At 41.4% G+C, this 13598-nt stretch overlaps 1 long non-coding RNA gene across 3 annotated transcripts in view; it reads left to right on the plus strand.

Moving 5' to 3' along the window:
- Positions 1 to 4468: 4468 nt before the first annotated feature.
- LOC120400693 overlaps positions 4469 to 13598 on the plus strand; it is a 30468-nt gene continuing 21338 nt past the window's right edge. Inside the window, exons 1-2 of one of the 3 annotated variants that reach the window (XR_005595995.1) lie at positions 4469 to 4570; positions 5016 to 5322. This is a non-coding gene — a long non-coding RNA (uncharacterized LOC120400693). The other 2 variants (XR_005595996.1, XR_005595997.1) reach the window with 2 other exon arrangements.

The raw sequence follows: 13598 nt of genomic DNA on the forward strand, positions 1-13598 counted from the left end.
TTGCAGGTGTAGTTGCATAGATACAACTGCATTTATACCATTATAGCTTATACTGAATCAGTATAAGCTATACCTGTTTAAGCACCTATATAACTATATCCAAACTAGAGGATTTTGGTGGTATAGCTTATATCAGCAGACTCCTCCTAGTTAAAAGCCGATCATGTTTCATCACCTCCTGCTACAGCAACATAGTTTGGTGAGCAGCTGCACAATAAACTACCTGCATGTATACATCATTCAGCAGATGATATCCATCCTTCCTTCATGTCTGCAAGTGTGTGAGAGAGTTGCCCTTGGCAATAGAACTAGTGTGGTTCTGCTGTGTAAAGGGAAACAAAATTTGTCATCCCATAAAGTGGGGAGTTTAGGGGTTTTCTGTACAATTGGTATTTGGAGTTAGGGTACTAGCAAGCCAGAGAAAGGGGTGAGGCTGGATGATCCATTGAACAGATCTTCACTCTTCCTCCCAATACACCCCTCCGGAGATGGAACATGATGATTGCTACAACCATTATGTCTCTGTTGAACCAATGACCTCTCTGGAACACTTTCACTCCTTTTGTGGCCATGCAGAAGCATGAAAAAGGGAATTCAACCTCCCACTGTGGATTTTCTCAGTAGCCAGTTGAAGTACTTGGCTGGGCACCCGAATTGCCCTTAAATACACAAACAGTAGAACTTTCTACTGCATATGCTCATTTCTTCATTTCAAAAGGAATAAAGTAAGCAATACGTATTAATATACCAAGTTCCAAAGTTCAACTATATTTTCAGTCAGCACACCAAATTAAAAAGGTGTGAGTTTCTTACTCGGAGTACAATATATATTTTAACCTTCATGATCCCAGAAAACACTTGGGAATTTTTCTCATGCTTTCAAATACAAAATATCACTTATGGGACAGCTCAAGCACAGCAAACTTCAGCCCAAAAGGTGAGTATTTAGATTGCTTTTGCAGATAACGGCTGCCGATCCATTACTGTGGATTTTACTCTTGTATGGAGCTCCTTGGAGGCAGAACCAGACCTGTCATTTTGGATAGGCTGGGTGTGACTACACACCTGAAGAATTGGCCCGTTTGTTCTGCCTCTTGCAGCTGATCTACCAGACCACCCCTGCAGAGCAACTTCAAAAAAAAAAAAAAAAAAGTCACATCAGCAGCCTTTCTGCTGCTACCTCCTCATTTGCTAGAGCCATGCTGGTATGGTCGGTCTCTCTTGCTCACTGTATCCCTCAAATATAGAAAATCCCTTGGATTGGCAGTCAGTTTGAGTAAGTGTTCGTTAGTAGCAGCTGTCATGGCAGATGCTTACTGGCACTCCTTTGGAAGAGCTAAGAATTACAGGAGGATTACCCAGTAAGGGGCAGAAAAAAATAGCTCAAGGCACAGGAGACAGAGGAGATACCACAGGAAAACCTCTGCCTCCTTCAAGCAAGCATGATTATGCTGAACTGGCAGGGTTTTCAGTGGTGTCTTGGCTTCTAGCTTGCCTTGATTGACAGGTCTGTCTCCAGGGAGCTGAAAGCAGGGGGAAAATAGATCTGTAGACTTTCCTGTTAGAAGAAAAGTTGGAGTAATTAAAGATACATTTTCCAATTTAGATCCAGGGATTTAGATTGGAAAGAGTTTTGCCTCTTTAATTATAGTGGATATGACAGCTGCCAAAAACTACTGTAGTATGAGGAGGAAAATCTGCCTTCATTTTATAATTGCTTCAATTGTTGCAGTATTGAACCAAAATTGCTATAAATTACCACAAATCAATGTGGCAAAGAAAGGCAAGAACCAAAGATGTATGGGAGAGAGATTGTAAAGACAGAGAGAGAAGGTATAAAATGCAGGCATTTGGAGATAGAGTAGCTCAGTATATATGAAAAGAGCTGCGTATGGATTAAAGTGTGTGCATCTGTGTCTGTGTGTGTATAAAAACAATTCTGTTTGTAAATCTTCTAGCAGATGTTGTTTCTTGCACTTATGGCTGTCAAATTGAGTGACAAATTAAATGTGAAGGGCAAAATCTGGAAGTGTCAGGAAAAAAGATTTCCACTCCTAGTGTTTATGAACTGTTCGGTGGTTTCTACATATCGTATGTTGTGCTGGGTATTTTAGTTTCAGGCTGTTTAGGCTGCAATCATTTAAAAAGAATGATTGTCTTGTAGTTAAGGGAGGGGGAGTGACATTCTTCCACTGCTGCCATAATACACCATTTAGTCCATTCTTTCATTTAATAAATAATCCAGACAATTAAATATTTGTGCTTCAGAAACATTTTACTTTACATTTAAACCAGTTGCTGAATTATTTCATATTTAGTATAGGCTTTTTTATTTGCTTCTCACATCTATAACATTTTGCATAGGATTCAATCTATCACAAGTAAATTTGAATAATTTAGAAGGCTCCATAATCTCAAATTTTAAATTTGAGCACTGAAATTAGGGCACTCACATCCCCGTTCATATTGACACATAGGCACCTAAAAGATAGTTCAACATTCAAATGATGCCTGTCATCAAAGTATAAACTAAAGTGTCTTAGATACATTTTGGGTATTTGGCTAAACGTGCAGATTGTTATGGCTAGCATGGATTTTCTCTTCAATGTCATAGTTAAATGATTTGTCCCTACTTTGAATCTGGTAGTTAATAATTTGGTTTTACATCACTATTTCTTTGCTCTGTTTTATCTGTTTGTGGTCAGCAGTTTTTTTGCTTACATTATATAAATGTTCAGATTTAATTTGTATTAGTCAGTGATGGCACGTGGCTCTCCTTTTGATGTACAGGATTTCCTCCAATAATTCTGCCAGCAATAGTTTTCCCTCTTCTATGGGAGCGGATTTTCCCCCCCTTGCTTTCGGAAATGCAGAGAGTGGCTTTGTCCCTTCATGCCAGCAATGTTAGTAATTCTGCTGACATTTCTAGTCAGGCCAACTGCCCCTTCAAGAAAGCTCAGAAGAACTTCAAAAAATAATGACTTATGTTTGGGGGTCAGGTCACTGAATGTGCTGATAATCTACTCAGCAAATGTTGCCTTTGAATAAAGCAAATTCTGCAGTGTGGGGAGAAAACTGATGTGTATATTCAACACAGTTGTGTATGTGAATTGCATAGACTTAACCACAAGAGAGCAGTGTGATACCAGACTGGTATCAAAAGTAGTTTTGTTTTTGTAACAGTAGGTCTCTTCTAATAGCAAAACCTTTACCCTTCTGTTTTGTCTTTTAGCTGTATTCCAGATAGCATGCTAAAGTTCTCTAGAGATGCATGCTTATGGCTTTAAACAAACAGTGCTGGTGGTGAACCATGTTTATATGTGCTGAGATTAGTAAGAAGTACATTTAAGGCTAAATTATCCTCTCTGAACTACACAGCAGATTTACTGTTTTGCTCTCTACGTGTTTAGAATCCACACTGCCACCAACCAGTACGTTCTATGCATGTAGACAGCAGAATAGATACTGAGATTCCCATGCAGAGTTGGAAGAGAGAATTTAGCAGCCCAAAGTGATTTGCCTTACAGTAGAACTCTAATGAAAAAATATGGGTTCATAAAATGCTAACATCAAAGTTTATCACTGCCTAAAACTGCTGCAAACTTCAAAAAACAAATGAAAACCATAACTAGTAACTTCAGTTTCTGAATCTATATTCATTTTGAAACCACACACAGTATTCTGGTTTCTACTGACAAACAATTAGCTAATGTTTTTGCCTTATTTGATTTTAAAAATGGTTGTCTTTAGAAAATCAGCTAAACAGTTTTGGTACTATGATTCACATTTATTTGAGTTCAAACCCTGATCCTGCAACTATGCACTTGTGTAGCTTTATGTATGTGAATAGTCTTATTGAAGTCACTATTCATGCATACCAATAGTGACTTCATTGGGACTATTCACATGCACTTGCTTAGCTTTGTATGTGTTTGCAGAATTGGGCCCCTGTTGGTGTTTCTGCTGATAGAAGTCTAATTGTAATATATAATAATAATGCAATAAGCACTCTGCAGTTACTACCAAAGTAGGAAAAGGGTGTGTGTATTTGTTTTCAGTGTTGTATCTGGTATGTGTTTGGCAGATGGGTTTTTTGCTCATTTGTAATTTCACTGTATAGCCACCTCTACAATATGAACCTTTTTAAGATGAACGTAAAAACAATCCTAAATAAATATCAATTTGTATTACTGAGATTATAGAGAAAAGGTCACAAAGTATTGCGTTCCAAATGTATTGCTGCTTTCCAAACATCCTTCAATGTACACTAAGTATGAGTTTTTAAAAAACTTTACTTTCCACTCATAAAAAATGTTAGGATAAAATGAACAGAATCGTAAACCAGCAAAAGGCAAGCACTGCATGCTAAAAATTCATTTCTTGTTATAATACATACTTATTTAATCCCTCTCTACACAGTTTTTTACTTTTAATGTATCATCCTCTTTTGTCTTCTCTTTTGTTCACTAGCCATTTGCTGTGCTTCAGTATTCAATTTGTGAGAAGATTACATATAGAGAGTCCTGTAGTCACTGATAGATCAGTATCTTGGCGAAGGAAATTATTTCAGGTTAGTGTTTAGTTCCTCCATTTACACTATAGAGGGATTTACTGTTCAGATATATGTAGACACTCTGTGTGGATGTGTGTAGACACTCTGTGTGGATGTGTTCCCCAGCCCTCCTCTAAAACAACTTGCCTATCTAGCCTTCAGAGATTTTAGGAACTTTTCAGAAAAAAATATCAAGAAGAATCTGCTCACATGTATGCTTTAAAAAGAAATACTATCTAGACAAAAATCACACACAATTCTGCCCTCAGTAATGTCCCTGCTTCCCTATAGCCTCCAGTAACTCCACTGAAGTCAAACTGAGGGTAATATTTGGCTGCATGCACGTTGAATAAAGAAATGCCCCTAACCTGTGCTATCATCTTGGATTATTAAAATGGTAAACTTTAAATCTAACTTTTTGCCATTTGTGCTGTCTCTTAGTATTTTGCATTTTCTTCTGCAGGGATAATGAAACTGGACTGGTCAACTTCACGTTAGTTTCTAGTCAGATTTGCTTTCTAGTTCTCATGCATGGATGAGGCAGCTGTGTTTTGAGCACACCACTTCAGAGGAATGTATGAGAGACCATATCTCTCTGGCCATATTCAACATCGGAGTTATAGGCATCACTGTAAGGCTGCTGAACAGCAAACAATCCACTGGTTCACTGCAGGAGACTAGACTGAAAAATTTTCCCTGCTGAGTGGGGCTGCAGGCATATCTGTTTCATTAACTGTCAGGCTCTTCATCCTCTGTGTCCTTCCAGGAAGGTGAGATTTCACTGCATTTCGCTGCACTTGTAGGGTGTGATCTAGAGTAAGGGTGAGGAAAGACAGCTCATTCAGAGCAGCTTCCAGTTTTGATTAAGTAAAGGTGTGCCTGTGTGGTTCTTCGTAACTGTAGCCACCTGCTGTAGTGAAGAAGTAGCCATCTTGGGCACCAGCTGCCAGTACAAAGTGGAGGAAGAAGAGAAGTGAGACTGGCTCCTGTCACTTCATCCCAGCTTCATTGTGCCCCAGTTCTTATTGCTGCATCTGACTCCTGCTGTCTGTCATACTGTGGTGTAAGTATTTGTCTAGCTTTCATGGCTAGTTGGGCTTCCAAAGTACCCCTAGATGCGTCATAAAGAGTGATCATATCTACAACAACACTGATGCTTTGTTCCGGGGAGCAATATGTTATGTTGTGTGTGCACATCATTACGTGTGTTTGGTCATCCTAGCCTCTTGTGTGTAATTTTTTCTATGGGGTTCTCCCCTTTTGTTACAAGCCACCTCCTATTTTATTTGCCAAAGTGCAAAACAATGTGATAAGCCAGTTCATTTTTTTATTGTACTTTTTCCTGGAGCCTATTGCTTGCCAGGACATCTCTCTGGATAAGGGATCAAGCAAGGTGTTTTGTTTGTTGTTTTTTTGAGATAGGAGGTGTATCTACAGTGTCACCCAAAGGAAAGGCACCTGAAAGTCAATGTTTAGTACTGATCAAAATATCTAATATAGATGTTAGATTTCTAGTCATATGAAATGGTGTTTTAATAGGCTTTACAAACCTACAGTTGGGGAGCTTCAACAACAAGGACTGCTCCTCTAATATTTGATCCCCATCCTTGCACACCACAACATGTTAATTTATAGACCTTCTGCATTTGCTTTTATATTTTCACTATGTTTGTTCTTTCATCTATACCAGGGGTCGGCAACCTTTCAGAAGTGGTGTGCCGAGTCTTCATTTATTCACTCTGATTTAAGGTTCCGCATGCCGGTAATACATTTTAACATTTTTAGAAGGTCTCTTTCTATAAGTCTATAATATATAATTAAACAATTGTTGTATGTAAAGTAAATAAGGTTTTTAAAATGCTTAAGAAGCTTCATTAAAAATTAAATTAAAATGCAGAGCCCCCTGGACCGGTGGCTAGGACCTGGGCAGTGTGAGTGCCACTGAAAATCAGCTCACGTGCCGCCTTCAGCACTCGTGCCATAGGTTGCCTACCCCTGATCTATACTGTCTGCATGTGTGTGAGTTATAGTAACATTTAGCTTTTTATACTTCTATGTAATATATTTTTTTTGTAAACCAGTAGGAGAGGATTTCAGAGACTCATTTCCTCTTTCACAATAGTGTTGTAGACTTGAGGGTTTCAAGTGTACTTGGCCTGTTTAGATGGCATAATGAAGCTGATTTATGCAAAATGATTATGCTATAATTGCTTTGTAATCTTTTTCCTCCTATGAGATCAGAATGTTGGCACTGGGTTAGACTGAGATTACAAATAAAAGAATGGAAAAGCTATATATGGTACACTAGTCAGAAGTACCTTGGGATTAAGGTTCTCCTACTTTTTATTAGTGTGCAGGGCTGCCACCAGGAGAATAGAATATGAATGCAATCTCGGGTCCGGGTGTAGTGGGTAAGGCTTGGTAGGCGGGGAGGGATTTCGGGTGCTGCGACCTTGGTGGGAGGGTTCTGGGTGCATGAGGGTTGAAGCTCAGTGTGGGGGTCTGAGCGGGTCCAGATGTACAGGAGTTGGGTGGACTGGGGAGCAGCTCCCCATACAGTGTTCCCTCCCCCATAGAGGCAGGAAGTGGGGGGTGGAGGGAGTGCGGAGCTAGGGGAGGGTTCTGGGAGTGGGTCTGACCTGGACCCAGCCGCTCCATGCAAAGGAAGAGGAAGTGTGCTCCTCCTTCACCCCCAGCCCAGCTGAGCCAGGACTAGCAGCTGAGCCTGGCACAAGGGTAGGTGCCACCAGTTGAGGCATCCCCAGCCCTGCCCTTCCCCCACCAGAGTGATTTATCTCTCTGCTGGCTGCTGAGGGTGCCCAATCAATGTGCCCGTGCTGCTCTGGAGAGGTGCATGACTACTCTTGCTGCTTCCCTTTGCTTCCCCATCAGAAAGTCATTTTTCTGCAGGGAAGCAAAGAAATGTGAGAGGGACATGAATTCTGCAGAATTACGCCAGGAATAATAGATAATTGGTTAGGATGTCAGAACCCACAGCTAAGAAGCCTGGATTTAAGAGATGTATTCCATGACTAGCAGCATTCCTGGTGTCAAATGGGGCCCTTGAGTCCAAGGCTGGCAGTACAAGTATAGTGGCTATACTCCAAACTGGGCCACCCAGTAGCGAGAGTCAGTGGCCGCCTTGCCTAGCAGCGGGATTCAACGTCTATGCCGCCCAGTGGTAAGAGTCAGTGGCCGCATTGCCCAGTGGCTAGAATCAGTGGCCATGTCACCCAACAGCAGAGGGTTAGTGACTCAAGGTAGGGGACCCCAGACCTACCCTGTTCCACCTCATTCCAACCCAGAGTCCTTCAAAATAATGGTCCAGATACGTAGCCTAGAGACAAGTGCCAGTATGCCTGTTCCCTGGGTCACTTCTTACCTCCTTCTGTTCCTCCATCTGCACCCAAGTTTGTCTTGGAGTTCCCCTTGGAGTCCTCTTGGGTCACTCCTGGAGCGTTTTCCCCTCTCTGCAGTGACTTGTCGTCCTTTGCCCCCGTGGTTGAAAGGCCTGCAGTGGCTTACCTGTGAGGCCTACACCCAGCAGCTTCTCTGCAGGAGGCTGCAGCACCCAACTGTTCTCCTGCTTGGTCAGCCCAGACTGAGCTGAGTTGCTCCCTTTTAAACTCTCCCTCCACTAGCAGCGTGCCCAGCAAGGGCGAGATGGTGTGGCTTCCTGTGTCCAGAATAACTTCTTAACCCTTGCCTCACCAGTGTGGGGTTGGTATAGCTTGTCATAGATGCACAGGCCATATGCCTTGTATGTTTAGGGAGGGATGCTCTCCCTCTAAATTGTCTATTTGATCAATTTTTACCACACAAGCAAAGAAGAAAAGATAAAAATAGACTCCAAGCTATTTTACTGCAGAGAGGCAGTGACAATGAAACTATTGGGAATGCCACAGTACGCAGCTGGTTCTTGGAGGTCTGCTTTGGCTCTGAGTGATTCAGCCAGGAAGGAGAGTTCCTCTTTGGTGCCCAGTGCTACAGTTTCTGAAAAAATAAGGATCCAAGAAGGAGAAGAAATCCGTAGTGGTGTTGGCCTCTGTTTCCAGAACCAATCTGATTCAAAAGGACTCAGTTACGGTGCTGAACATGAATGTCCAGCCCTTGTCGGCGTTGGCAAAAAGCCAATCCATGCACAAGACACTCACCTAGATGGACATTCTGTTAAGAGTGTAGTTTGGTTACAAGTTCTCAAAGCGGGATCAGGAGATGTTCCATTTAGGATCTGATAGGACTGGCTCTGGATGAGCCAGAACTAAAAGTGGGAGCTCAGGAATTGAGCATGGAAACTGATAGAGTCAATAATTGGTACCAGCACAATCCTGCAGCAGATAACAGTTAAAGCAACAGTTCATTGTTCAGATTAATCTCCAGTTCCTTTAATAGCTGAGCCAGGAATTTCTTCTGAGCAGCTATTGGATGTTTTGTTACAACTGATCAGACTAACTGCTTCCCCAGGAATCACCAGGGAGCTAGAAGAAATCAGGATCTCTCTACTACTTCCTCCACCTAAGATCCCTTCCTCTCCTTTCCTATTCAGAAACCCTCTTATTGTCTCCTATTGCATCCAAACAATGAAGGGATTGGTATCAGAAAAGAGATCTGGATTGAAGACCGGATCCAGTGAAAGAATATTGTAGATAGTCTCATTCAGACCTGCTGGATCAATTATGCACAAAGGTATTTCCAACTGTTCTGTCAATGGGTTTTTGGTCTGACTGGCAAGTACCCTCTTGGGTTAGACAGTGCCACTGGCCATCTTATCAAGAGGGGCCTATGTATGAGCATACACTTTCACCAGTTCAGTACCAAGAGGACATACAATTGTCAGATCCAAAGGATATGGATCCAACAATGCAACTACTTCTGGATAAGTCAGCTGTGGAACTAAGAGAGCTATTGTCTGAGGAGCAATTATTGGAGCTGAGAGAGTTCTATCTAGATTCTGGGGATATGCTTTCTCCAGATGAAAACATGGTGGATATTTCATACTGTCGCTGTAGCATGTCATGCATTAGTATTGCAAATGACAAAGACAATAGATATTCTCTCAGTTTTTGTTGGGGGGGGTTGTCCCATCCTGTTTTTGACATTTTGGGGACAGCTACTAGGCAAAAAGTGATGCTTCCTTTGTTGGAGGGGTTGTTTCAGCCAGCAAAAGCAGCCTGGAATACTCCCTCATCTGCTCAGACTCTATTAAGAAACAAAAAAAAAAAACAAGCAGCAGATAAATTATATCAATTCCCTCAGGAAGGGCTTCCTATGTTTTGTATCTACCCATCTCCTAGTTCATTGGTGGTTGAGATGGCACTTCAAAGATTGAAAAATGCCCAAATCCAATTCCATTGGATAAAGAGGGGAAAAGATTGGATGTATTTGGAAGAAAAACATATTTTCTTCAGCTACATTAACCATGCACATGTCTAATTATGAAGCTGTCATGGCTAGGTATCAATATTATCTTTGGGTTAAATGTCCTCGTTCCTTAATGCTCTTCCAGATCTGCAGCATAGAAGGTTAACAAATGCTATTTTGATAGAGGGACAGAATGTTGCTAAGCAACAGTTGAGATTGGCATTTGACTCTTCACATACTTCAGCAAGGGCAATAGCTTTGGGTGTTGCATTAGGAAGACAGGTGGTTAAAATCAGGGTGACTGCCTCAGGAGACAAAGATGAGGATTGAAGATCTTTTGAAGGAGAAGGTCTGTTTAGTGTACAGACTGATGAGATGCTAGAAAAAAATGAAAAATGTAAGCTGTACAGCTAGAGGTTTAGGTTGCTCTAATACATTGATGACATCATATTCAGCTCCACTGTTTGGATACCAAAGGCAATACCCACCTTCTTCGTCTTCATCACTTCCTTACAATTATCAGAGAAGGACCTATCATTATCAGACTACACATTATAACACCCAACATCATCAACAACAGAGGAAGAAATCATGCAACTCTCATAATAATAGAGGGAAAGGCTCCACTTCTTCATTTTCTGTGATTTTTGCAAGATTTCGGATTTGATATAAGGGCATGGACCTTTAAACCAGTCCAGTTGGACATTGTTTAGCCACAATTTGGAGACCTTTTGCCCCACTTTTATCACCAATGGGAGTTAATAACATCAGATATGTGGATCCTGGAAGCTATTGCATGCAGTTACAAAATTCTACATGTTTCATCTCTGGTCATGGATCAAAGTCAACTTGTTAAGGAAACTCAAAATGTTAAGGAAAGAGGTTCAATCTCTACTGCAGATAGGAGCAATAGTGGTGGTGCCATGATATCATAGAGGGGAGGGGTTTTTACTGGTGTTATTTTCTAATTTCAAAATGAGATATGGGGGGGGGGGCTTTGCCCTGTTTTGGATTTAAGGAAATTAAACACACACAGACAGAAATTTCTTTTCTGCATGTTATCTCTAACTTGTAGAATCCCTTCTCCTTTCCTTCAGGATTGGTTTGTAGCTCTTATTTAAAAGATGCATATTTCAATAAGGCCACGTTATCAGAAATACCTGCATTTCATGGTAGGAGAGGACCATTTTCAGTTCAAGGTTCTTGTTTTTGAGTTGTCCACAGCAGCCAGGATGCTTACAAAGTACCGGTCTATAGTGGCAGCATACCTAAGAAAGTAAGTGATGTATGTGTACCGGTACCTGGGTGACTACTTAATGAAAGTATTGTCCAGGGAGAACTTCCTATTACATGTAAGACAAATATGTTCCCTCTTTGCCAGTTTGGGTTTACAAATAAATTGGGAGAAGTCATTCCTAAACCCAGCTCTGAGTCATCTTGATAAGGACCATACTAAATTTAACTTTGGCAAGACCCTTTCTCCCAGAGGGGAGAGAGATGAAAATAAAAATGAGTATGTATCTCCTTCTCTAATTACTGCAGCAACCAATTCTCCTTTTTTCATTGGTTGCTATAGCTGTTTAGCATCAACCATCACAGTGACACCATAAGCTCCTCTTTACATGAGAGATCTTCAGCACTGGTTAGTGATAAATTTCAAACAGTCTCAGACTGTATGCATCGCAAAATAGTAATGGCACAGCAGGTGTTAATGTCACTAGTACAGAGGTCCCTGAACTGTGTGACGTGCCCCCATAGGGGGCACGAAGAACATTTTGGGGAAGATGTGATGGGCCTGGGCTAGCCCCCATGGGGGGTGGAGAGGGAGTGCTACCCAGCCCTGCCCCACCCTCAGCTCTGCTCCATCCCCATCCCCAGCCCTGTCCCTATCCCCCATTCCCACACCTAGCCCCATCCCCAGCCTTGGGCAGCACTTGGCCACGGATCTGGCTGCTGGCCCCTGCCATGGTCTCGCCCCCATGCTCAGCCTTGGCCCCCTTACCTCTGTCTACATCCCCCCCCCTGGCTCTGGGTGTGTGTGTGTAGAGAGGAATATCGGGGGTTGCGACCCTGAAAAGTTGGGGGACTACTGCACTAGTGAAGTGAACAAACATTCAAAATGTAATGAAAGATACACTTTTCAGTCCCCATCTGCCATCAATAATCCTTACAGCTGATGCATCTCCGCTGGGATGGAGAGCTCGTCTGAACAATGGTTTGTTAGTCAAAGCTCATTGTTCATCAAAAAAAAGAATCTACTTTATTAGAGCTGAGAGCAGTCATAGTAACTCTAAAGTTCCTCAGGTCAAACACAAGGTAGTTCAAGTAGTTACAGACAATATGCCACTGCTCTTTTAACAAGCAAGTGGGGGACTCATTCCATAAAGTTATGCATGCAGGCAAAGAGGCTTTGGAAGTGGAGTATAGAACACAATGTTCACCAAATAGCAATTTTTGTAATGCGGGAACAAAACACCCTTGCGGATCATCTGAGTGTGTCAGATGCACGTGTGGTCTTTGTAATAACAGACCTCTTCAGTTTATGGAGGAATCTGATAATATACCTGTTTGCATCCAGAAGCAACAGGAAGTGTCAGAAATTTTGCTCAAGAGCAGGCAAAGACAGGGAATCAATATCAGAGGCCTTTCTAGTACATGCATTTATCTATGCATTTCCCCTCATTCAGAGAGTGATAAACAAGATAAGACAAGGCAAGGCCAGTGTGATTTTAATAGTGCCAGCATGGCCCAGATTTAATTCACCTGTCAGGAGGACTAATGGAGCGTCTCACTGGTACTGAACTTGTTGCAACAAACAGCATGGAGCATAGAACTTTGGGATAACTAGAAAAAAGGTCTTCATTAGAGATGCAGAAGGTATATACTGTTACATTCCAGAAAAGAGTCCACATAGAAATGCTATAGTCATAAATGGAAAAAGGTTTTTCTTTTGGCTTTCTATGTATGATATAGATCTGTATGCAGCACCAGTTAATTATATATTAGAATATTTGTAGTATCTTAAAAATAAAGCAACTCTTTACTAAACACTTATTTGTAAATAGTTTATTTTTCTTAGCTTACTAGTTAGTTAAAGTGCATAGTATAGTAACTAGTGTGTGTGTGTGTGTGTGTGTCCGGTTGGGGAATCCCTCCCTGGATTGGGGACTATGCCTAGAGTCCCAGGTTTCAAGAATTGCATCACTTGTGTCATAAACAGATAGTTAAGGGTTAAAGCCTCTTTTACCTGTAAAGGGTTAAGAAGTTCACCTAGCCTAGCTGACACCTGACCAGAGGAGCCAATGAGGGGACAGGATGTTTCAAAAGGAAGGAGGGAAAGTCCCTTTGTCTTGGTCAGTTTCAGCCGGAGTGGAAAAGATCAAGGAACCAGCCTCTTATCAGAGTAGTGAGTTTTAGAAAAGCATAAATAGGTTTATGTTTATTTTCTTTTGTGACTTTGTCTTTGTGCAATTAGAGAAATAATCAAATTGGGGATTCTTTTGTGTACTAAGTTTTTGCCTAGGGGAACATCCTCTGTGTTTTGAATCTGTTGTCTGTGCGAGTAGCTGGTATGCTAATCTCTCTCAGAGGTTTTTTTCTTTTACCTTTCTTTTCTTTAATTAAAAGCCTTTTTTAAAGAACCTGATTGATTTTTCCTTGTGTTTAGATCCAAGGGGATTGGATC

This window comes from Mauremys reevesii, linkage group 3, assembly GCF_016161935.1.
Source record: "Mauremys reevesii isolate NIE-2019 linkage group 3, ASM1616193v1, whole genome shotgun sequence".
Taxonomy (NCBI): domain Eukaryota; kingdom Metazoa; phylum Chordata; order Testudines; family Geoemydidae; genus Mauremys; species Mauremys reevesii.